Source organism: Cuculus canorus, chromosome 9, assembly GCF_017976375.1.
Source record: "Cuculus canorus isolate bCucCan1 chromosome 9, bCucCan1.pri, whole genome shotgun sequence".
Taxonomy (NCBI): domain Eukaryota; kingdom Metazoa; phylum Chordata; class Aves; order Cuculiformes; family Cuculidae; genus Cuculus; species Cuculus canorus.
Window position 1 is genome coordinate 28,119,367 of NC_071409.1, and position 26,191 is coordinate 28,145,557.

General features: G+C 48.5%; 1 protein-coding gene across 5 annotated transcripts in view; it reads right to left on the reverse strand.

Moving 5' to 3' along the window:
• ST6GAL1 (ST6 beta-galactoside alpha-2,6-sialyltransferase 1) overlaps window positions 1–14,509 on the reverse strand; it is a 39,438-nt gene extending 24,929 nt beyond the window's left edge. Inside the window, exons 1-2 of one of the 5 annotated variants that reach the window (XM_054074087.1) lie at window positions 13,541–13,604; window positions 1,650–1,816 (exon numbers count right to left, since the gene is read on the reverse strand). The gene's annotated coding sequence lies outside the window, so the exon portion shown is untranslated. Of the gene's footprint in view, window positions 1–1,649; window positions 1,817–6,654; window positions 6,786–13,540; window positions 13,605–14,364 lie in introns of those variants that run through there. The other 4 variants (XM_054074088.1, XM_054074091.1, XM_054074089.1 and 1 more) reach the window with 4 other exon arrangements.
• Between the last annotated feature and the right edge of the window lie 11,682 nt (window positions 14,510–26,191).

Sequence of the window (26,191 nt, forward strand, 5' to 3'; positions counted from 1 at the left end):
TCCCAACCCTCCCAACAAAAGATGACTCCTTTATCTACACAAGATGCTGCTCTCTCACCAGTGGATTTGAGGTCACACCCCAAGACGTGTCTTTCTCCAGCAAGCAGAGGATTTCCACAGAGGAACAAGGAAGAAAAACAAAACTAAAAATCACCCTTGCTACCATAGGGAAAAAAAAAATAAAAAAATAAAAAGTAGTTTTATCGGGGTGCAGCTCCATGGCTGACTTGTTTTTTTGATCCTCTGTTCTATACCAAAAATCCCACCTAAACAGAAGTGAAGCGGTCCCCAGCTCAGTTTCCCTCTTTCCCCATGAAAACAGCAGCTGAAAGATGCTCAAAGCAATCTGCCATGTTCTTTCTTTTCTACTCACCTACCTCCACCAATGCATGGCCGCTACTGCCAACATCCGCTATGCCCCACACCACCTTGTCTTGATATCCTTGCAAATTCTGGCTGCTCTCTGCCCTATTCGGGAACGGAAAATCAGCAGGCCCCAGGCAGACAGGATGCTGGATCTCCACTACCAAGCATTTCAGTTTGCAATGCGAAAGGTAACACAACACTGGGAGAGAGAAGTGTTCCCCGGACAGAAAGGAAGAAAGAGCGGTGCATTTTCCATATTAAAGATTCAGGTATTAAGCAGAGAAGAGATTAACATGTTTCCAGCAGAGGGGGAAGTAGGGCACAACATCTGGCACTCTTGATAAGACAGCAAGTTAAGCTAAAGATTTAAAGAAGCAGCTATACAATGTGGTCCTTCCAAATCTTCATCACATATGAAAACGGGCAACAACTCAATACTTGTATTTGCAGTCACCTCTAAAAATGCCCCCAACTGAGTTAGCTTTCCAAAGTGGAAGAGAAAATGGGGGAATCCTAGCATTTCCACCTTTCCAAGTCACTGCAACCCGAGAGTCTTGCTCTGCATGATCAAAATCTTATGGTGTACGCTAATTGTATAGCGGCATTCATGCTATTATTGGACTTACTCAGGTCCAAAACTGAATCACAGAGCTCTATGAATATTCAGTACATAATTCGGATCTTCTGTATGAACTCATCATCCCAGGAGGCAGCTAGTGAAGGTTTGCAGTGCTGCAATAAGGGGCAAGATGCCGGCTGCAAAGAGTGACAGAAAGGAAGAGTAGTGGGGCCAGCCACGAAAGCACTTCAGGTATGTTCAGCAGAGCTCAAGTGTGAAAGCAGCCAGCTAATTACCCCAACATAGCACCACCAGCAATATCCTCAGAGACTTTCTGGGGAAAGCCTAAAATGAAATCGGATCCAGCACACATCTTACATTAATTTCATGCAAGTCAGAACAATCACTGGATCTTAAATGGGTATCTCTGGACTATAACCAATACACATCAACATCTACAAAGGCTCCTGCAAGAAGCAGAATAAAATGCTTTATTTTGCTTTAGAAGAGAAAAGCAAGATAGTTGCAAGGTGAATGGCAGAGAACCCTTCCCGTTATCTTTGTGGTCCTCCCCACAAAACATGAGACAGCCTCAGTGCAAACAGCAGTGCCTCGGAAAGGATGGAGCCTTGTCGTGCCAACAGCAGCCATACCCTTGCTACAGGCATGTGAAAGGGAAAAGACAGGCAAAAAGCAAAAGAAGAGAAAAAGCCATGGTCATCACCTTCATCTCCAGGTTCTTTTGCTGTCCACGCCAGTTCCTGTCAAACCCTTGCAGGTAAAAGCAGATTGCCAGATAAGATCTGTAGGACATGACACCATGGGGAGCATATCTGTGCTCTGCAGGCAATTCTTCATGCCCCCATCTCCCTTTTAATCGAGTTCTCTAGCCTAGGAAAGAAGGGGAAGATGTGAGACAGCCATATCAGACTGATCAGAACCACCAGACTGGGGACTACAATTGCCAGCTGGGATCCCACAGTACATCAGCAGTGATACAGAAATGCCCAGAGCCTGCAGACACTGCTGCGCCCACACCACATGCAAAGAAGTCCTGTGTAAGATGAACAACTGAGCCCCCCAACACCTTTAAATATAACACGCGTTCAAGTAAACCAGCACACAGACCTTTATTTTGAAGGCAAAATGCACTGGCAAAGACCTGCTGGCTGCAGAACTCCCCGAGTCTAGTGCCAGGAGCCAGGGTCAGAGACAGCTGATCATGCCTACATTAGGGCAGAAGAAGTCACCCTCAGCACTGGAGTTCTGGGTCCCTAAGGAGATCTCAGCAATGCAACCTGTATAAATGCCTCTGCAAAGACCCTCTCGTGGATCCCTCTCCCACTGTACGGTTAACAGCAAAGCCACCGCCTACATTGATGCAACAGAGCAGTGATGCACTGCACTTAACTGGTGATCCTGGCTGGAAACACAAAAGAGCCTTTACAGAGTTTAGTTTTTCTAACCTCTCCCCTACTTCTTAAAGAAACTCAGCATAACTGTGGCATGTGCCCTAAAATCCTCTTAATATTAATCACAAGGCTGTTTAGCAAGTGAGAGCACACAATCAGCTCAAAAAACACTGCCTCCCATAGCTGTCTTGCTCTGGGCAAGTTTCCAGTGTACATGCATGGCCTGACATATGTTTCACCTCTGAATCCAGTAGCTCAGATTTCTGCTCTCAGCAGGGAACCTAAGCACTCACAGTTTAAGGACAGGTCCCAATATGCTGATATCCCAAATTACTGCCAGTTTGAGCCATCCAAAGATCCTAACCCACAGCAGCACACCACAGCAGGGCAGGGAAAGCTGTGGAGAAAAGGGAACCTCAGGCTTTACAAAGTCTCTGTGGTGAAGAAAGGGAGGAGGATAGAGAAAAAGAGAGGTATAAAGCAAGCAAGGAGGAAGACAGAGTAAAGAAGAAGGGTGCTGCTCAGTGCAGAGGCATCATGCAATGCCTTACCACAAGTGCTGAGGCCCCACCAGTGCCAGCTGGTGCAGGTTCTCACCAGCTGAGAAAAAAATGAAACAAAACGACACTTGAGGGTTAGGTCAAAGGAGGGGGCAACGTGACAGGAAGAGCTGCCTGCCAGACTGCAAAACACCTTTCCCCACTTCTTCTGGCCAGCAGCAATACCTCAGCATAGCTGCCCCTTTGAGAGACACCTTAGCCAGAACAGGGTTGGCCATCACAGCAAGCAATGAGAGCAAGCCACCCCCTGGCAGGGGAATTTGGACAGACAGATCACAGGACAGCTGTAACACAGTACGGAAAGGTGGACGAGTAATGGTGAGCTGGAGCCCCAGCTGATTTACTGGGGCCAGGCTAAGAAATCCTCAGCCAGTGAGCTCAGCAGAGGAACAAGCCTGTGCTCACACCAGCCTGCTGGCCTGCAGTAAGGCACGTTCAAGTTAGATAAGTGATGCAAACAGTAGAGAAAAAGGACACAGAGACGCATAGGAGGTCAAGCAAGCCCTGTACACTGCGTACCCAGTCATGCAACACTTCCTCAGGGACATCACTTTTAAAAATGTACAGCAATCCACCTCTGGCTCCCCACTTCCTGCCTAAGTCTGCCTTTATACATGACTGAAAAGTGAGGGCAGAGATGTCATCAGGCTTGTGCAGCTTCTGCTGTGGCAGTGCCTAGGGTGGCCACAGAGCTGAGAGGAAGCACAGGGCCGGGCTGGGGGCGAGGCAGCTGCTCAGCCGTCCACTCACTCCCTCTCACTAACAGCGTGCAATGCTCAGGAATATTCACCAGCCATCTCCAAGAGCCAAGAGGATCAAGGGCACGTGAGCCGCTCAACACAGCAGGACAGCAAGATTGCCTGTGCAGGAGCACCTCTGGCAGCATGATTCCTTCCAGATGTGCACAGAGTCCATGCTGCGATGGGCAGTGTCCCTCAGCAGAGCTTGAATCCTCAGGACTTACCCTGCAAGCCATGAGCACAAAAGTGATCAGGCCCCCTTGCCCTCTGCTTGAGCCCCAGTTTGACAAATTCATCGTCACAGCGTTTCTATAGGGCAAACATCTGCACCACCAAGAACGCTAACAGAGAGCTACTGGAAGAGAGGGTACCTTGAAAGATTCCAAGGTTAAGTAAGGTCTAGTACCAGCCCAGGCGAGTTTATCTGTCTGAAGAGAATTCATACCCTAGTAATGTCCAGGCTCCAGTGTGACTGGTATGTGCACTAACAGTCAGCAATCAGGTAGTGGTACCAGGAGGCAAGAAAAGACATCAAGCCTCTGAGCCCCCCCAGTTGCCTGATGGCTGCTTTGGCAAAGGACAACACACTGCTGTCTCAGCTCTTGTATGAGAAATGGTATTTGTTTATTGCTTAATTGTTAATGCTGATTCACCCCAAAATTAAAAATCTTCCATAACTCTTCTACAACACAATAATCAAACCGCTGCCTGCTGGGTTAATTATGGGTAAATAGAAAACGATTAACCTACTGCAGAGCAGCGCACCATCCAGGAGTGCATCCAAGCCAAGTGGCACAGCAGCTCTGACTGGGTGCCAGCACAGCCAGGAAAGCACTGGTGCACGCTGGTGACAGGAAGCAAGGGCACAAACACATGCCACCACTAGCAGAGACACTGCACCTGCTGATCACATCAGCCAGGTGAGGAGAAAATGTGAGAAACAAAGGAGTCTGGGTGAGCAGGCTACCCGACAGAGAGTGGGATGTGAATCCCAGAGAAGGGCTCAGCCAAGAACTGGAATGAGATGCTGAGGAGCTTCAGAGCAGGACTGGTCCATGAAGACAACTAAGGCAAGGACCTGGAGGCAGGCTGGGAACAAGCTTGAGAAGAGGTAACGGCTACAGCAACTACCTGCCTCTCAGGCCACTGGTAGAGCCAATGGTTCCCCAGGACACCAGTGCCAACCAGCCAACAAATCCTCTCCATACTCATTGTCTTCTCTATGGACCCTCTGAGGGTCCATAGAGAAGACAATGTTCCATTGCCATTGCCTGCTGTTCGTTCCAGTGTCAGAAGTCCCTGCAATGGGCTGAGCCCAGCCCCTGCCAGAACAGCCCTCTCCTCTCCCCACACAAACCCATAATCCCACACCTGCATTTTGTCACAGTACACTTCCCCAAGCAGCAGAAGCACTCACTGAAGGCAAGGTTCTGCCCCGGTATTTTTTGCACTAAATAAGTTTTTTAAAAGAAGTACAGTAAATAAGGCACAAAGGCCAGACAAAGAGCCATGAGAGAGGCAAATCAAAGACGCCAGAGGGAAGCAATTCCTGCCTCACTTCTGTTAGAGCTGCTATGAAACCAAACAAATATAAAATTTTCATATCCCTTATTGTTAGCCCCTTGCACAAGATCAGACCCATGATCGAGTCTGGGCTGGCTTCTCAGCATTAGAATTGCATTTCACCAGATGTCAGAAATGACTCAGATGAGTAGAGTCCTGGCAGTCTCTCAGAAGAGCACCCAGGACTGGCTGGGTAGCCTCTGCTTGCCTCGGGTCCTCAAATATCAGAGATGCTTTCCCAGCAAACACAGTTCAGACTGCAGGTGCTCAGACATCTCTGAGGAGCACCACAGAGAGGCAAACTGCAGAATTGATGTTTCTGTCCTTGAGGCAGGGTTTAAGCACAAAACAAGCAAAGCACAGTCTCAAAGCAGCAAAAAGACAAAAAGGGGAAAAAATGAAACCACAAATACACATCCGTTTTGCACAACGAAGAAGCAACATCAAGCTGAGAAGCAGCTGTGAAACCATGCAGACAGAACCTGTAGTGCACACACAAGTCAAATTAGGCTGTAGTTGTAACTTAAACATTATCCTGCCTTCTGAAAGCCTGACCCTTGGTAAGGCAAATCCTAGGATGAGCCTAGGGCTACTGCAGACTGCTGCAATTAATTCCTGTTACATAAGTTGGGCAGCTTGTGCTTAGGCAGAAGAATGATCTTCATCCCAGAGCCATTGGTCCTTACAAACACTAGACAAATTCACTGGCACCACAGAAGATACAGAAACCCAAACGGCATCCTTTCTGCAGAGGAGAAGCTAAACAGGCAGAAAGCAGTACTAACCTGGTGCACTCAGCAGGGATTTGGGGATGATGTGATTGCTGCAGCCAGACCTCAACCTCTGCTACTCAGGACATAAGGAACTTATGGGTAGGAACTGCACATCCAGCTACTGATTGCTATCTTGGCCATTTGCCTGGGGAAATGCACTCCCAAGCTGTGACATTAACAGAATATGTCAGTGAGGAAATCCCCTGCTATCACACCACCTCCCCAGGAACAGAGCAAGAAACTCACCTGCTGAAACGCAAGTTCAAGCAGGACTTTGTTTCCCACACTTCCCCAGGGGACAGCGCCATAACAGAAACACAGCCAATTCACACAACAGCCATGGTTCAAGCAGGAGTCACATTTGGCCAGACGACCTGTGCAAATCATGGCTAATTCCATCTCTTCCACCCTGCCAATGGTGAAGCTGAACTATGAGCAGGAGCAGCTGCAACAGAGCTTTGGGTCTCCCTGGTCCTTGGGCATCTCTTGCATCCTTTGCTTTCTTTCTTTTAGGTTTCCTGACACCTCACCTCCCTGCCCCAGCTCCTGCCACGTCACCAACTGGCTCCAGTGCACGTATGACAGCACATCACATTCATGCCTGAGAACACTCCACAGATGTGAAACGCTGGCACCAGCAAGATAATGTTTAGGTGCAAAATTAAGCATTTGAAATATCACCTCCAGGGCTTTACTGGCTGTCCTCACCCAGCATAAAATCTCAGCTTGGAGACTGTGAAGGAATGATGGGAGGCGGGGGGGGAGGCATTTCTGCAATACCTCAAAAAAAGTCAGGCTTCCAGAGTGTTGTCTGCATGGAGACAGATAGGAAAAAATCAAATTAATGGTAGGCATGAATTTAAAAGTATGAGTTAATATACATTAATGACCTTGGTGAATCCTCACGTCTGTAGCTACAGTGAGCTTACATTTCTGTTATTTCCATTCACTTCCAGCATGAACAGAAGTAAATTTAATTAAGTGTCCATTATGAAACTTAATACCATTTCTGACATCAAACTTTACAACTAATTCTTAATTAATCTTTCTGTATTTTTCTTCTTACATTGCACGTATATGATCACTTATCCATCTAATTAAACAATCCATGAATATCTAATAAAATATTTATCCAACTGCGCTCTCCTAATAACCAGGAAAACTTCTCAGCCTTAGAACACATAGTTCATCAAAATGCATCTGTGTTGTCCATCTGAAAGAGAGGGGTGTTTCGCAGAGCAATTTACAAAGTAGTAAGAAGTTTCCAAGACTGAGAACAGAAAGGGCAGAAGGGAGCCACGCCACACTCGAAAGTTAACTTCATTTTTACCCCAGGTGCAGACTTGAAGGAGATCTCAATTTTTAAAAGCGCACTTCAAACCACATTAGAAATTGGTGAGCTGCATCCACAGGACCTAAACTATTCACAGTCCACACCCACGCTGTGTTACGAAAGAATACAATAGAAGACAGCAAGTAGTGGCTGCTCTGAAAACCGGCAGACCAGACGCCTTCTGTGCAGCTCTCCCACCTCTCTGCACTTCTCAGATCCCTTCATTTAAAGCATGCAGCCTTGCGCCGGTTCAGGCTGGTCAGCACAGCAGCAGTCCCTGCACACAACACCAAAGCTTCATCACCTCTTCAGACTCCTCAACCCACAGGTGAGCTACTCTTTTTGCCAGATTGAAGAGGCCTGCTCTTTATGTGAAGAGCTTGAAACTGCCAATGATGCCTCAGTTCTCACCACATATCATGAGCAGAAAGCCTGACCAACCCATGACACAAATCATTCTTGATTGGAAGTGTCCTTCCAGCATTGCTCTTCCCTCTCTTCCAGCTGGGCACTCTCGCAGTTGTGAAAAGTGAATTCCAAGATTGCAAAACCAGCTGTTAATAGGAAATGAACTTCAAATTCACAGACAATTACCTGGATGAGAGCAAAATCCATCCAGCACCTTCCAGACACTCATAACACACACACACAATATTTCTGTCAGACTCACCCATGGAACACCAGCACAAAGGAACTGAAACATGACATTCCCATCTCTGCTCAGTTTCTGCTAACGGACTCCACTTATAAAGTGCCTGACTCCACCACAATTCTTTACACTGAATCTCTGCTAGAGAAACAAGAGCTGGGTAGAGTGGTAATATATATTTATATAAAAATGTAAACAACAACAAAACATAGTGAGACCCACACAGTTATAATTTTGTATCCCCAAATCTCTAAGTTTCCTTATGAACCCTTGCCAGCACAAAAGATGGCAGGATTATGTTCAGGTCACAGGGACAAATAAGAAATAACACAGTGATTATCCATCTATGGACCAAAGCAAAATATTTAACTTACACAGAGTTGTACCTTGGGAGAAGGAGAAAAACACAAAAACAACCAAAAAGCAGATATAACATCCCAACTTCATTAAAAAAGGGTCACACTCAAACTTTCAGTCTTGCTAGGCAATGCAACTCAGCACATGAGGCCATCTTCTCTGAGAAATCAGAGATTATTTGTATTTACTTACTTATTTAAAATAGAAACCAATTACTTTTGCGATGCTTTCTGCTAGGCCGCTCCGTTCAGAAGAGCTCCCTGTGACCACACTACCCTTCCGCTTGCAGCGTTACCTGAGGATTCTGACTTACAAGCAAGTCAGAAAAAAACAAAACTGGTACTGTGAATTAAATGCTATTTCCAGATAAAAAGCAGCTCCTCGAGGTCAGTCATCTGCTGCGGGAAACCACGATTGCAGATCTCTTAGTCCCCAGGAGATGCATTTCAGAAAGTAGCTCTCATTGCTGCACAATTGCCATGACAATGTCAGTCACCATCCCACCCCACTGAGCAGCGGTATACCCTCCCCACAGAGCAGGGACTTGCTGAAACACGCAGGGTATGTACAGAAAATCCACCAAAGGTGGTCAGGCTGATTTGAACACCTTTGGTTTATTTAAATCAGAGAATGCTGTATTACAGAGATACAAAAGGCAAGCCATAATGCATATTGAAAAAATAATCACTGCTGTCAGCAACTTCAGTGTTTCTATAAAATTTTAAAGTTGAAAATGCAAACTGCTTCATCCATCGTAAATGGAACTGGATGCAATATCTATTTAGGGGAGCATCAGCTTCTTTCCAGTTTCTCTCATGCCTGGAAATCCCAGGCACAAGCCCAGGCTCTATGACAAACATATCTAGCAGCGCCACAGGAGCTGCTGAATGAAGGATACAAAATACAGATAGGTGGGCATCCCATGCTGGATGTTCATCCAGCAGCACAGAGGGATGTACCAGCAAGCAGCTTTGTTCAGTTAATTTTCAACAGCCGTCAGGAAACACACAAGAGCACATGGAAATTTCAGCAAGCCTGGCATAGAGCACTCTTCTACCTGCACAGACATACTGTTCCCAGGCAAAGGCATCAGGGGCACAGGAGTAAATGCCAAAAAACAGAGGCCTTCTTGCCCTTCAGCATCCTGCTAGTAACAGGGGGCGTATTCTGTGCACTATTTCTACTTTAAATAAAGATCAGGCAAACCAACCTCTTTTGAGCTATTAGAAGAATAAGCAAAATGCTGTGTTGCAGCTTTCTGCGCAACTTTTGTTTGAGATCAGAGGTTGTGTTAACTGGTCAGCAACAGATGATAAGCAAATATTTAAGATCATGTGACGATGTACTGGCAGAGCTGTAAATTCAGAGACACCCAGAGCCAAGCACTCAAGGCAGAAACTCAGCAGGTGGCTTCCAAACACTGCTGAGGGAACAGCAAATCTGAGCTAAGCAAATGCACCACTTGGAACCTGCTGAGACAGAAAACCAGAGGACAGACATCCTGTGTCACACAGAGATGCTCAGTCACACAGCCCTGTCCCCACACTCACAGAGGAGCTCCCAGCAGCTCACAGGAGCAAATAAGATCTCATACCTGAGGTCTGCAGGTGAATGTGCTGCCATACACACACACCATTTGAAAGCACCTTCACCAACCCTGGCACCAGCTAACACACCAAGATGGACACGTGCAGTCCATGGTACATGTTGGGATGCACACACACACACACCAGTACATGCACTTCTCATTGCTTCCCGGTGTCTTTCAAACTAAGGGATCTATCTATCTGAAATCATAGCAACAAGTAGGAATAGGCTTAAGTGCCAACAAATATAAGTCACTTCTTTGCAGACCCAATTCTGGGCCCTCCTTTTTACCATCATTCACCTCATTGCTGCCAGAATCAGAAGGAAAACTCACCTACGCGTGGAACAGGCAGACACGCCTTCACATCGATATCATCAGAGAACTTCAGGGAGGTGAGAGGAAGCTTTGGGTTCACATCTCACTAAAGGCTGAACCACACTGCACATTTCAGAAAGGCAACAAACCTTGATCTTCACCTATAAGCACATAGCCTAAATATACAGGTTTTTCCAACGTTTTTAATCACACAAGTGATTAGGGCATCTGATAACGAATCCCACTGGCTAGACATCTAACAGTACTTCATAAGGAAAGCATCTCATTTCATCTTCTAGGTTTTTTAAATCAGCATAATTAAACTAAAAGAACATTCAAAGGAACCTCTTAAATTTCACACTTTGTAGACAAGCTACCCATCATGCAGCAGACTTCAAGAACATTTGAAGTCACCGGGATTTTTAGTCAATCTCTCTATAATCTCAGTGAAATCATTCTCCACGCACAAAGATCTCCAGCAGCAGGGCCACCTTACACTCAGAAACAAAGCTTGTCCTCAGGAAAGCAGTTATAGCAACAGCCAGACTATGTAGGTCAGCAATCTAAGAAGGGCTATGGATAAGACAAAGTATCTGATTGATTCATAATGCTCTTTGATGGCTAATCCTGCGCAGAATTGTGATTTACATTAACAAAAGCTGAGGGCCACGGAAAAGGTCCATGCATTTTGTAAAATATCATCAAATCTCTTCTGTTAGATCTTTTATTATAATCTCTCTGAAAGTCAGATTGAGAACAGGAAAATGACATCATTACCGAGGGCTGCGCACGCCCTGTAGCCTCTCCTGTGGAAAGACAGGAGGACCAGGACTCTCCTGCACTGTTCCTGCCCTTTCCAAAGCTGACAATGCAGGTCAAGCATGTCACGAGATGCACAGGAGGCAGAAGAACTTGGGTTCAAACATCTCTGTGACAGTCAGCCTGAGAGCAAAGGGCAAGACAACCTGACACTGATTTTGGCCAGCACCCATTACCATCGTCCATTTCCTCCAGCCTGGAGCAATGTGGGAGGGGGGGCGATGTACTTCCACATGCCTGTGGTGAGGGTGCCTGCATGGGTGGCATCATGCACTGCTGTCAGCAAAGGGCTGCCCTTCAGCCTACCAGCCGTCCTCCTGCGGAGGCAGGGAAGGAAATAAGCCTCTGAACATACACTTATCTACACCTGCAGACAAGTTCCTCAGGCACCACAGTCTCAAGAACAGAGTTAGAGATGAAACACTACTGGCTGTGTTTTGTTTGCTGTACATCAGACCACCCTCAGCTATCTCATACCAGCACCTTAATTCCTCCCATGCATGTGTAGTTTCTGCAACAGAGGACTCTGCAACCAATAGCTTCAAATCAAGATTGAAGTACTTGCCTGTTTTGTCCCTAGAAAACTAGGTCTCAGCAAACAGCAATGCACTTCGATTTCCCTGGTTTGACCAAGTTACAGATTATTTGGAAACAAACAGTACCCACCAATCAAGCAGCCTGTTTATCAAAGCCTCATCAACAGATATTTGCGCAGGAATTAGGCAGAGATGATTGTTTATTCCTCCTGTTTTCTGCAATGTAACCTCACATGTGCTGTCAGCAAGAGTAACACTCAGGCCCAGCCGAGCAGAGCAGCACTGTTGATAGCATGGCAGCTTGCTGCATGGGTTTTCCATCTCCATTTTCAGGCCAGCCACGGCTTTAGCCAGAGGCACACACTTACACAGGGGACTCCACAATACACCCACAAAGCCCACCCTACATCACCAATGCTGCACATGAACACAACCCAAAACAGAGCTCCTTCCACTTTATTTTGCCTATCTACCATAAAATGAAGGAAAGCAAGCCAGTGAACAGATTTACCTGGAGCCCAGCTGCAGCCCTAGCTGTCTATCTCCAGCACTCACTGCAGCTGTGCCGGAGCTCCCTGAGCACACATGCAGGGCACTGTGGAGCTGCCTGTCTCTGCAGCACGATCACCTCCAGCAGCAGCAGCAACCAATTTATTAGTTAAACCAGAAGAAACTAGATGATTTGGCTAGCCTCAGCACCTGCATGACCTTCAAAACAGCAGTTTATGCAGAGAGAGGGAGATGGGCTGCCCACCCTTGAAGTCCCTGTGCCTGCTGACCAGACCCTCAAGCTCTCACCCTCCAACAGCAAAAGCTGCAGCTAAAGGAAAAGTTTGCCGCCTTAGATGCTCTTGGTCTCTGGCCCACGAGCCTTCTGGGGAAGATTTTTATTGGGAATATTCTTCCTCCTGGCGAACATTCAGAGTCAGTCATGTCTATACAAGCCCCTCAGTTACTCAAAGTGTCACCTAAACCCTCCCTGATGCCATGACCCAGGCAAAAGGGCACAGTTATGAAGTGCAAGGGACACATGTTTGTTGCATTATCTTCTCCTGGATGCCAGCAGATGAGGAAAACTCTCCAAGATATGTAACCAAGGTCGATAACCAAGGTTTGCACTAGAGGCTGAGCCTCTTTCCCCTTGGTAACACATTTCAGGTAAGCCTGCCCCACACTGCTGGCATCTCCTTCCACTGTCTCTGCTCTGAGAGCAAGATGACAGCGCAGGCATGCATCACAGTGCTCCCATATATTTAAGGTTATCCCAGCTCAGGAAAAGTATTCCACAGTCCTTCGTGTAAGGAGAGTTACAAAATCCCATGACCTTAGCCGCTAGCACGCCACCAGGGAGCTGCACATTTAGATCCATCCCTCACACATCAGCACGCAGCTCTGGCTTCTCACTCCCTCACAGCCAAGAAAACCTCCCGCTACACGCAGCTGCCCTGCACGGCACCTTTTCCCTCTCGGACAGTTTTGTTTTGATGCTGCCCGTGATTAGATCCGGTCGCAGCAAGCGGTTATGGGAAAAGCATCCAGCGGCAGCAGCTTCCACTCCTTCGCCCCGGGGTCCCCTTCCAGCGCCCCGGCGCGCAGGGAGGCTCGCAAATGCAGCACCAGCACGGCAGCACTGCCAACACCTCAACCCGCATCCTCTCCCTCCGCAGCCCGACCGCCGCGAGCCTTCAGGAGCGGCTCCGGTTGCCTCGGACGCCGCCGGCCGCCACCGGGCAGGGGGACTGGGGCCGCCGGGACCCTCCCCGGGGATCCCGGGCAGGGGGGCGGCAACCGCCGCCAGGTTTCTGCTCGCGGGGCTGTAAGGTCGAACGGGAACAGCGAGCGGCCGAAGACTCGCCACGGCGGAGCCGTCACCGCGGGCAGCGCCCCACACCGCCCGGCTCGGGACCCCCGGGCCGGGGAGCGGCCTCGCTCGCCCCTCGCGCGCCGCACCCATCCAGCCCCGCGCTCACCCACCGCCGCCGCCGGCTTTGTTGCCGCCGAGGCGTTTGGGCGCCGCTCCCCGTGCGCGGCGGGGGGCGGGGGCGGGGGAGGTGCTGGCTGCCGCGGGGCCGGGGCAAGCGGGCACGGGCATATGCGGGCACACACGCACGCACACGCACCCCGGGAGCTGCCCCGCCCGGCAGAGGCGGCGGGCGGCGAGCGGCACCAGTAAAACGGGGTCAGACTCAGCGTGGCTGCTCCCCCGGGAAGGACGAGTGATGCGGAGCGGCGCGGGTCCTCCTCCTCCTCCTCGCGCCCTGGCAGGGCTACGGAGCGGCAGAAGGCTGCCCTCGGCCAGCAGACCCCGACCCTTCCCGCGGGAGCCGTTACCGGTGACATCGTTCGGATGGAAGGGTTGCCAGGGCAGAGGGGCTGTCTCGGTGTGGTACAGTGCTGCGAGAAAGCGTCCCTTTTCCCCTGAAGAAACCCTCTGTGAGGGCGTTGTGTGCCCCCACCCTGTCCGCCTGCCTCTAGGGAGCTGTTTCTGGAAACACAAAAAGCGCTCGTGGCCCCGTTAGGAACACGGAGAGAGCCCAGCTCCCGCAAAGCCGCTGTCTGTCCCCCTTACTACGGGCTTATTCTGAATAGACGACTTGGATACATAGAAGCATAGTCATTAAGGTTGGAAAATACCTCTAAGATCATCAGCCATCAACGCAATGCCAACGTGTCTCTAAACGGTGTCCCAAAGCACCACATCTACGCATTTTTTTAACCCCTCCAGGAGTGGAGACTCCACCACCGCCCTGGGCAGTGTCTGGGAAGCAATTGGGCTGCAGGACATGGTACTTACCCTGACTGCTGTGCTTCTACTGCTCAACTGGAAAGCACAAGGAAAGTTTCCGGTGTGTACTCGTGTTTTCCCACCTTGAAAGAAGTCAGCTTCTAGTCTGGGATCACAGCCTACAAGTTTGCATCCAAACTCGACATCTCACAGTGCTTTACTCCCACCTTGGCAGGAGGTGGTGTTCTCCTGCACATGGACCCCACCACTCCCACTGGAGTCAGGTCTTCCCAAGGGTTCTCTGACATCGAGGAGATTAAACATCTGCAAGGACACAAAATACTTTGAAATACCTCCTCTCTCCCTAAAGAAATAACCTGCACTGCTTTGCAGATTGCAGGTTCACATCGTAACACTGTGCTCCCGTTATGGCCAGTACTAGCTTGACCCAGCTGCCGTGTGGAGAACTGAAGGAGGAGACCCAGCTTTCATGTGCAGTGCAGTCAACTACTGGTGCCTCTCTGCAGAGGGGCTGGATAGGGTGCTTCTCGCAAGCAGTTTGATGCACTGCCTAGGCAAACCAGTGAGGCAGAGCCTGCCTGCCAAGGCAAGGCTGGGACATGGGGCTCAGGTCCTGGCTGGGTTTCCATAAAGCAATCCATGCCCCTCAGGACCCTTGGCTGTTTTTGTACCACACGCGCTGCAGCTGGGATTTCACAGCTCACAGACACTTTACTGCATAGGCAAAATGGTTTAGGGCATTCCCAGCATTTAAAACCTGGTTAAACCTCATGTATATGCTGAACCTGAAGGCAGATGAGTTCTCGTGACTCTTTTGAGTAGAGACACAAGTGAGATGGGCAGCTGGCCAGCCTACATTTACCACTAATTGTGGTATCTTTGTGGACATTTGCTCAGAAAGGTCTTTGCCTGAGCTGAGATTCTTCATGGAGCATCTTCTAAGTCCTTTTGCAATTTGACTACATGGAGGTAGGTACCTCCTGTCAGTCCAAGGAGCTGAACAAAAGCTCCTGCTCTCCCCCTCGAGGGCTCCAGGTCTGTAACACAGGGGCTTGCTTTCTGCTTCTCCCTCCACCCACTTACAGAAGGTCCCTTCTTGCTGGTCCTCAGCTCCATCTCACATTCCCCTTGCTGCTTGCAGGAAGGAGCACAATGGGTTCTCCTGTCTGAATAGTACAGGAATCCCCAGACCACTCTAAGCATCCACTCCTCACCTTCCAACACTGTTTATCCTCCTTTCTTGCACTATCAAAGTTTTAAACAATGATTGTACTTGAAGAGAGACCACCCATGATGCAGGGAATCTTTCCCCTAACTCTGGAAGCTTTTAGAAAACCTGCAGAGAACCAAAGCAGTCTTTTCTAAAGCCCAGGAGCCTCCATGGGGTGAACCTCACCCACTTGCCTTGTCACGTCCCCAGGGCAAGCAGCAGAGATCACAGCAGCAGTGAGGGAGTGCATCCAGATTCCAGAGAGATCTGCTGATCTGTGCTGGCTTTTTCAGGCTCATGACTCCTACCTTCCAGTGTTGCCTCTTTCTGGAGAACAAAGCTGGCATCATCATCTTTGTCCAAGTCATTTTTTCCTACACTGCAAAAGAACAAGCAGTTACAGGATAAGCTCTGGGAGTCATAGTCACTCCTCTCCATTTGTCACTCTAAAGAGATAGGCAACTTCAAAAGAGGAACAGCGTAAAAAGATGACTTTTGTCCTAGCATGCCATTGTCTTTTCCCTGTCCTAGCCATGTCCCAGGCCAGTTCAGGGACTCCTGTGCCACCCTCAGCATCAGCAGCTGCTGTTGCATGTCCCGAAGTTACCAGTTCTCTATTGGGTTCTGTTTCCAGTGACCTTGACGTCTTCAGTGGGAAGAAGCAGGGAAGTCTGTAGGTTGCCAGCTGATAGCTTTGCGCTCATGGCTATATTCGCGTGACTTCTAGCCATGAATGTCTCAGCAGGGACTGGGCACACTTACCTGTCCATTGTCAGAGTCATTAGAGACAAGCACTCAGATGCTCAATGAAGTGATTAATATTTATTAATTTAATATTTGTGCCTGCTAATATTAGAAGTTCAAGAACAACAAATAATGCTTCTATGGGGCTGTTAAAGGAAAAAAGTTGCCACCTCTTTGCTTGCTTAGCCTGCCTGTCCCCAAGTTGCAGGGAAACCACTACTGCTGAACAGACCGGTTGCACAGAGGTCCCACCACACTTGGGACATCCATAAACGCCTCCAGCCCATGCAACAGCAGACGTTTTCTCCTGAAGTTTCCGGCCTCAGCACCTAAACAAGAAATATTGAAATTAAGATGACCCCAAAAATCCATGTTGTCTATCCTTGCTGCCCAAACCTGCATTGTTGACAGAGGTTTGTCTAACCTGCTCTTAAAACTAGGGGAGGCACCCTAACTATATCTTTTCCAGGGCTTATTTATGCTGCAGTTGGAGAGTTTCTCTCAATGTTTTTTAAAAAATATTGCAATTTTTTCCCTGTCCCCAATGAGAGATTGATTTACTGCCTTCCTCTGTGGCAGCCTTTAGATAATTAAAGGCTTCACTGGTTTCCCCAGTCTTCCTTCCTCTGGATTAACTAGCGCCATTTCACTGTCTGCTCTCAGGGGTCACATTTCCAAGTTCCCTAGTCCTTCTTGCTGCCCATCTCTGGTTCCTCTCCAGTCAGGCTTTGTCTTTTGACCTGTCCTGAAGCCTACCCTGCCCTGAGGAAAGGAGAAGGGCTGCATGATGATGTACATGTGACCTCCTGTATGTGTTCTCCATTTCATTGGCTCTTCTCACAGGGGTTGTTGCTGCCAGCTCCTGTTCAGCCTGGCATACACTGCACTGACCAAGGTTTTTTTGGTAGAGACAGCACCCAGCCAGCCCCTCACCAGACCTCGCTGGGCAGCAGTGGCAGCCAGCCCCCTCTGCAGAGAGGGACGTTGGGCAGACCAGAGCACGATACGCCCTATTGCCCTAATGGGCATGTTCCTCCACCCAGCACGTTCAGTATTCTGGATTCTTGTGCAGGCAAGATGAGTCTTGCTTTCTGAATTCCCGTGGATGCACTTTCCAGGCAAAAGTGAAGCAAACTAAGAGTTGGGCCATGGTGCTTCACCTCTTGGCCCGCTCTAGACAGATTCCTAGGGCTGAGCAAGTCTACTAGAGCCCATGATTCACAGTACCTGTGCTGTATTTCTCTCTTCTTAGTGTTGGGATGTTGCTATTCAATAGAAAGATGACACATTTAACTGGTAAAGAAGTGGCAGACCCCAGGCGGCAGCAGCAACGGGAAGGGAGGATATGTAATCCCTGCTGGCACGTATGCGGCATATACACACAGCAACAATTAGGCAGATTTAATTGTTTCAGATTGCAGTTGCAGACAATGTTAGAAATGCAAGTTAACACACAGCCCAAGCTAAAATAGGCAGATCCATGTTTTTTCTGGAAAATTCTGTGTCACTGAGTTGCTAAACATGGAAGAAAGCAAAATCTCACTCAGAGCCAGAGTTCTGCCTGCAAAGCTGTTAGCACAAATCCTAGCAGCCTGTGGGCCACATTCTCTTCTCCCATTTCTATCTGCACAGGCAAAGAGTTTAGGATGGTACAGCAGCCTGTGAACTTGCATCTTCCTTTCATCCATTAGAGGAGGGAGAAGCGGCTGGATCCTGAGCTGGGACATAGCTCCTTGGGGATGCACCTCTGCTCAGCTGCCTGCTGCTACCCTGCCACACTAAGCTGTTCAGGTTCACTTCTGGGCACAGTTGAAGGAGCCAAAACATGGGGGAAAGGTTATCAGTTTATATACCCAGAATTTATTAAAGGTAGCGTTTGCTCTTTGCGCACACTGAGTGTTACTAGGGTCTGGCAGGGTGCTGGATCTAACTTAAGATTCCTCCCCTAATAAATGGTATGAGGAAAACCCAGCATGACAGGTCATGGGAGCTGGGATTTTCTCAGACACGCCTTTGGTCAGGGTGACTGACCACATCCGTCCTGCGTCCCAGAGCACAGCACAACCCCATGTATACTGTTTTACAATCCCACTGGGCTGTGATTATTCTTTTCCAGCAATTCTGTATGCACAGCAGTGGGGTGGAGCAGAGTACACGCAGGCACATGCAGCCCAGCACCCACTCACTTCCAGCCTCCTCCCAGACTGGTGCAGGAAGAGGATGCCCCAAAGCCAGTTTGTGATGCACAGCAACATGCAGATGAGAAAAATTGCACCCCTCCCTTTGGTGTTATGTTCCATTCAAGATAAAAATAGTGACTATCCAACTCCAAGGTACACTTCCTTTGTTTTCTTCACATGGGAGGTTCAAGTCTGAGCAATTAACACCTAGGATGCTGAGTGCAGTAATCATTCTAACACCATTATATATGCTGCTGATGTCTTCAGCTCATTGCAAGTATAAAATGGGGAAGAAAATCTTATTGAGCATTATTTATGTAAGAGAGGAATTAATACACTTTAAAGGTTAGCAGAACATCTGAAACATCTTTAAATTACCTCGTAAACATATAAAACAATTATTGTAGTTCTGGAAGTAGGTCCAGTCCCAGCTACCCTGCAAGTTGTAAGCCTACCAAGGTAGCAGCAGGAGGTAAATGTGTTTTCCTGTGTGTAGCTGTTACAAGCAGAAAGGGACAGGGGAGAACTGGTAACTTCACAAACTCCTTTCCCAGAGGGCAGGCATACTGCAGCTCCACCAGTGTTCTGGAGTACTTCTTCCTTGGGTGGCAGCCAACAGTCAGGTGTGCCAAGGATGAGAGAGAGAAATTTCCTTGGACAAGAGCAGCATTCCCCAGCCCAGGCTCACAGGCAAGAGGCTCCTCTTTGCAGAGGTCTGTTTTATTTCTCATGGATGTTTTTTTTTTTTTTTTCAGGCTAGGAGGAAGAGTGCAGTTGCTCGCAGCCACTACGTGGTCAGCATTCATTCCTTTGGGTCAGCAGAGGTTGGTGGCCATCCATGAAGGATTTCCTGGCTGCAGACGAGATGCACTTTGTTCTGCGGACACGGGAATGTGGCCGTCACACCTGAAACATCATCATCAGAAGTCTCCTGTCAGCCTGTGGTTTAAGCTAGCCCCAAAACTTTGCTTTCCGTATGGGAATCCAGACTTTGACAAAACATATATGTATTTTTGCAGTCACTCATGCTGCTTTCAGCTCCAGCAAATAAAAAAATAAATATGCAAAAGGTAAAATAAACAAATATCAGGTGAACAGCACAGAAGACAGTAGGAAGAGTAATGAACAAATCCAGAGTAGCTGCGCAAAATAAACAGGACAAAGAAAGACTATTCCTTTAGAGCAATGCAACATGATCAGCACTTCTCTTTGGTAAATGTGTATGAAACCTCCCTGCAGATGACAGAGCTGCGATAGGAAGCTGGAGAATTAGGGCCCAAGGACCATTCAGCCAAGGGGCCCCTAGTGTCTTTCATGAGGAGGCAGAGTCTGCTGAGGGAAGAGAGAAGAAAGACACTATGGGTAATTTCATAGTATTTATTCCACCTCAAAGAACCGGTAATTTCGGCATCACATTTTTAATTGAATCGTGAAGACACGTGCATTGTAAGCAGCAATCACTGAGGAACACTTGTGGATATGCCACTTTCCTGCATTCCAGAAGCAAGTATAAAAAATGACCAAGACATGAAGCCAATTATTCTCAGAGGTATCAGGAAAGGTGCCACACACTGAGGAGAAGATAGGAGATGAACAAAGCCCAGAAACAAAATTGAGGGAGTGAGAGATGACAAAGTCACTGAGCACAAAAGCATCCTGATAATCTCCAGCAAACACGTGGACATTTGCAGGCTCATCACAAACGCATACAGCAAAGCTGTACGCAACTATTTGTGGTTCAGCTGGATGAAAATATTTGGGGAGAGCAAGTCAAGAGACAACAAAAAATTAAGCTGTGGGGCTCAGGGGCCGTATTCTGCCCTGGGCCACTGCACACACCAGCAGAGGCCTAGAAGCGATGGCAGTGGCACCAACATCACCTGGCCAAGCTGGTGCCCACTGGTGTGGGTGAAAGCTTTTGTTTTCAAAACATAGTACTGGACAGCCATGCAGCACAGGTGACATCTCAGCACGCATGCACCACCAGCCCAGAGAGAGATCCGGCTAGCTGGGAAAGAGCTCTGGGTCAGCAGGCATCAGTGCCCTGCCCTGCCTTGGGAGAATGAGGTGCTACCACAAGTATTTGTTTCTGCCTCAAGCCAGCAGTCTGAATCGACATGTCTGCAGCGACATGTGTTGAGAGCCCCAGTCTGACCTCAGCTGCCAGATATGCTTTCTCCATCTTGCATGTAAAACTCCCAGCAGACACGAGGCAAGGCTGTGCAGACCAAGAGTGAACAAAGGCTGCTGGGTCAGCTGGCTGCCTCTGGAGCTGCCAGACAGAAAGATGCTTTCCAAAGTGAGAAACATATAAAATGCAGTGCTAGCTGAGAGTGAACCAGCATGTTTTTTCACATGAAAGAGAGGCAAAGCTTGCAGCAGGATCAAAGTCATTTGATTCCAGATAGAAAACAAATTTACTGCTGAAATCAGTCACACTGTGATTTTGGTTGTTCAAGTCAGGAGAATGAGCACGTACAAAAGGGAAGACATTGAAAGTCTTTTATTAGCCATACAGGAACCATAAAGCCTTCTGCTAAGCACAAAGAAATGCCCTGTCTAAAGTGTCACAGATGTATGCTTCTCTGCGACTTCCTAAATAGCGCTTAGTGATGATTTATACTGTGTAATGCCTAAAGGAAAAACACACAATAATCATTTTTTATCATATTTATACAAAATATGTCACTCAGATTTCATAATGATATTTCATTTTATAGAAAATGTACGATTCATAATGCTTTAATTAATCATGCCTTCACTTCTAAAGTGATTAGATTTTGTAAATGATGGGAGAAACAAGCAAACTGTTATCTCTTAGCATCTCACTGCTGTTTCGAAGCAAAGATTATTGAGTTTGAGCATAGACTCTCCGAAAGGCATGCAGGGACTGGTCGCTTGGCCCAACAATACAGTGGACTCAGGCTCATTGGCAGTTGAATTACAGTCCAGGAGGGTCCTGCACTGGGAAAACAGCATTAAAATTTATTGTGCCTGTGCCTAACTAGCCTGCTCCGCCACGCTGCCATCACATCCATTGCTCTGCAAAAGCTGGAAGTCAGCTAATGCAAAGCAGAGGTTACTGGAGCTGGTGGCTTGGGATCAATACCACAGTGAATGGAAAAAACATTGTGGTCAAAAATGATTCTCTGCATTTACATAATGCAAAGGAAAGTGTGACAGGAGGATATTATCTCACTCATGGGCTCCTGACTTTCACCCCAGTGGTGGGGCAGACACACACGTGGACAGCACTGGGCTGTCAAGCACAGCAGTTAAGAGCCGTAGTTTACAGACAAGAGGAGGCCTGCCTGCACTCTGCCTGCCTGGGGCCACGTTCAGAGGAGCTCGGTGCACCAGCACCCACACGCCTGCCTGCAGTGAGAGCAACTGTCCTGTTTGCAGTGGGGTATAACAGGAGGGAAGGGACAGAGGGAAAGAAACTTCCCCTGCAAGGAATCTGAAAGAGTACTGGAAAGGGGTGACCAGAGGGGATGATGCCATTTATGTCCCTCAGCAACCAAAAGTAATGAAAAATAGGGGACTGGAGGGGCAAACAGCCCTTTAAAATGGCTGGAAGAGTAAAGCAGGCAGGCCATGATAGTGGAGCTGGGATTATCTCCACCATGTTGTGCCAATGATGCAAAGCCTCAAACAAAACCTAAAGTTTATTTCTACAAGCCACACGCCAGATGGGAAAGGGCCTGGCTGGATTCAGCAGATAAGAACTGCAGGAGAGTCTTTTCCAACCAAACAATTCTTTGATTCTATATCAGGAATGTTGTGTACTGGGAGAGCAAAGCTGGGAGGTCTGGGTATGGTCAAATTCAGGACCTCAATGGAGCTTCTTACAGGCTCAAAGTACAGAAGATGGGGGCACAGGTAGGATTGCCTCTAGGAACAGCCCAAAATACAGGCACTGCTGTTCTTTTCACTGCTGGATTTCCCCTGTGACTCTAATATGGGTGTAATAGGACAAAGCCAACCTCAAGGTGCCAGCGCCATGGAAAGTTGTGGTCAGATTTACAACAGCTAAATGAGATGCTCGGGGACATGATTTAGTATTGGACAGGTACGGTTGGAGCTGATGATCTCAAAGGTCTTTTCCAAGCTAGCGATTCTAAGATGCCTGGAAGAAACCACCATGTGCCCTCCTGCTGCTCTCCACTGGAGCAATGACTCTTTGGGGGGACCACTGCGAACTTACCCTGAGTCCCCGCTGCCCCAGTTCCCTGCCTAGCCTCTTTCCAGCCCAGAACAAGCCCCCAAACAAGACCAGCCTGTGCTAAAAGAAGACAGTACCTGGCTCAGCTGCGAGTTGGTGTGAGAGCAGAGAGGAGCTGGATAGAGTTGTGTAGAACCCCCTACATGGGCCCTTGGGTGCATTTCCCTGGCACAGCCCAGCAAGGGCAAAGTGGCATCCCGAACTTGCACTGTAGAAATGAGTGCTCTGGGAACAGCTATGACATAAATAAAAGGAGCTTTGAGCAGTACTTACAGGGCCATGTTTCCTGAAAAAAATGTGTCTCAATGTCCCTTTCCAGCATGAGAAACACTGCTGTGCCAAGATCCCTCCCTGGGAGCAAAGCAGCAATTCCCTGAGGCCAGGAAAGTTTATTTGTGATCACTGAGAAGAGAAACACACTGTTGCTCAAGCCTGGCAAGCAGCTGTTCTGCCCAAGCTGCCCATTACAGGGAAGAAAGGTGACTGTTTGTCCATGTGAAGCAGGCTAAGAAATTTGTAACCCCACTGCCAAGAAGCAGATAGGGTTCATCCAGCAAAGGTAAAGGTGTCAGATGCATCCCATGGTCCTGCAGCCAGAGGGGACCAAGGGCTCCCCTCACCCAAACAAGCAGAGCAAGTCTTTTCTTCACTGCTGGCTTCTGGTGCCCCAAAATGCTGGCTCAGCATCCCTACCATGGCATGCAACCCTGGGGCTCCCATCCCCTCCACCACTCAATCCACACTGCCATCACTTTGGGTGAGCAACCCACCACGCACAGCCGAGGCTTCCACGTGGCCCCAGGAACCCTGTGTTCCCTCCTGCAGGCTGGCCCAACCTGCACTGCACCTTCACAGACCTCCTTGGCCACTACAGCCAGCTATGCCGCTGCCTGGACATAAGCTGCCTCTTTGTGCTAATGTAGGAAAATCCAGTGGGCACATGAGGGTCCATTAGGTTGTAACAGGAGTGGGTGCACCACATGCTGTGCCAATGGCCTCCCCAGTGGCACGGTGGGGGGACACAAATGGCTGTCCTCTCCTGCACAAGGTGCCCTCACCAGCAGAGTGGACCCAGTGGGATCTGGCATGCTGGAGAAGGGACTGAGCAGCCCCCAAGGACACACAGGACCAGGCTAACCCTCCAACCTGTCCACAGGGAGAGAGCTTCTCTTCCCTGTTAATAATTAGCCACCATAGGGAAGTGTAATGCTCTGCAGGGAAGGGTTTGGGCATACAACTATGCATGAGATCAGAGATTTGCCATTTGTGGCCAGAGGCACTGGCGCTAAAGGCTATTTTACTGCTTCTTCACTGGATTTGGCTCCTCAGAGCTTGCCACTGCATTGTACTCTCTGAGGGTGCCCATGGAGCAACAGCGGGACTGGGTGCAGGGCCCGTCCAGCTGCAAGAGTGGACTTGGCTGGGCTGAGGCTGCAGAGTGAGCCACCTTGGCCAGAGCTGCCAGCAGAACGTGGGAACAGAGAAGCAGCCCTGGCATGGAGGCTGTGGTCGCTCCACTGCGCACAGTCTTGGCTAGTACCAAAATAGCATGTCACAGCCTGCCAGCCCGCTGAATGGCGTAAACAGTTTTTGCTGTTTTTAGCAAAGTAGAGAATGCTTGTTGTTTCTGGGACGTGCAGTAACCAGGGTCAGCAGAAAAACGAGGGAAGGGCCAGGCGTCCCAGGGGCACAGCGAGCCAGGGCAGGGATGACTCCCAGTGGAGGGACTCCAGGCCTGAGGCTGGAGGGGCCATGGTAGTCTTGGGAAGGGATGACGAGGGGTATGAGTGTTCTCAGGGGCTTGGTGCCACAGTGGTGCTGGCTCAACCTTGCTGTGGAGGACAATGGTGAGCAGCTGGGGCTCCTTCCCTGGCCCCTATGGCATGGATCCTAACCACAGAGCCAGGCTGGCCTGGGTAGCCACCAACCTCCTCCTAAGGCAGCCATCTCTATCTCCCTGCAGGTGGCCCAAACAACTTCTCACCTGTTAAATCACACCAGCAGGAATCATGACCTTGCTGATGGAGCACAGCTGATAACAAGCCTCCTGCTCTATTTTATTCCATTTTGCAGATGCCTAAATATAACTTTCTGCTTATTTTTAATTCTTAATGAAAGCTGTGATCCACAATCCCTCAAGTCAGTTTTGTATTTTTCATATTTGGAGACTTGCATCAGATCCAAGAGTGAAAACAAGGTCAGGCTCAGCACAAGGTTTGTAGCTGAGTTAGATATGGGCAGTGTGTCCTGCCCCGGAGATCTACTGACTGCAATGGAAAGAGAAGGTATTGCAGGACTCGGGGATTGCAGAGTTCTCTGTGCTAAAAAAGCACCTCCAGCCCCACCGAGAGCTGCTGCCTCTGACCACCACAGCTGTGGGCACTGTCAGTCCAGTCTGCGTTTGGTGGCAGGTTTTGCTTGTTACCAGGCAGAGCACAGGGTATTTTAAATGTTTTCCAATCACAAAGGCAGAAGTAGGTCGCTGGATTGTACAATATCTCCCTCTGCAGTGGAAAGAGGAGCTGTCACCAACATGCAAACCAAATAAGACGATATAAACAAAAGCCCATGCATCAGGGGCTGCGCCAGCTGGTTGTGGCCCCATAGACAATGCAGGCATCCAGCGCTGCCCTCCACCTCCCTTCTGGGAGGCAGAGATAACAGCTGGGAGGGTGTCTGATGGACCACTGAAAGATTTTTCACTGTGATATTTTCCTAACCAGTGAATTAAAGGCCACACTGAAAGATTTTTCACGGTGATATTTTCCTAACCAGTGAATTAAAGGCCACGTGACAATCACAGCACTAACTTAAACATGTCAGGCCCAATTTTCAAATACTAGCAGCCTAATAAAAACCCCAATCACGCATTTTGGGGTTTGAGCCAAGAGTTGGCAGGGAAACCAGCCTTGTCTTGCTCACACTCCAGGGGAAGGCAGCCACAAACCTCGTCTCCATTGCAAAAAAAGTGTCATTGTTTCAGTTCCAAGATCCTGCTCCTCCATTCATTGCTCAGGAGAGGAGACCTTGACAGAAATATTGGCATCACATGCTCACAAACACACACAGCTCTAACAAATCACATTATAAGAAAACAACAGATCCAGATAGATCTCTGTCATATTTTTGGAACTAGATGATCTTTAAGGTCTCTTCCCACCCTAACTATTCTATGATATTTTACTGGGGTCACATGAGGGATTGTTTCAAGTCTCAATATTGCATAGAAAAAATATCATCCAAAAAAAACCCCATTCAAATTCTTCAAACTAAGGACTAAGGGCTTGACCAAAATAAGGCAGGCAATGAACAGCTGTCCTGCAGCTCCTCCCTTCCACACCCTTCTCCTCAGGACTTCAAAATTCACTCTTGATGACTCCCAGCTCTACCTTATAACAAATTATTTACGCATTCATTTATACATAATTTTTTTAGTCCTTCCAGATAGCCAGGTCTTTACAACAACTCAGTAATTCAGGATACTGTCCTGCTGACGTCCACTTGGCTGGGCTTCCC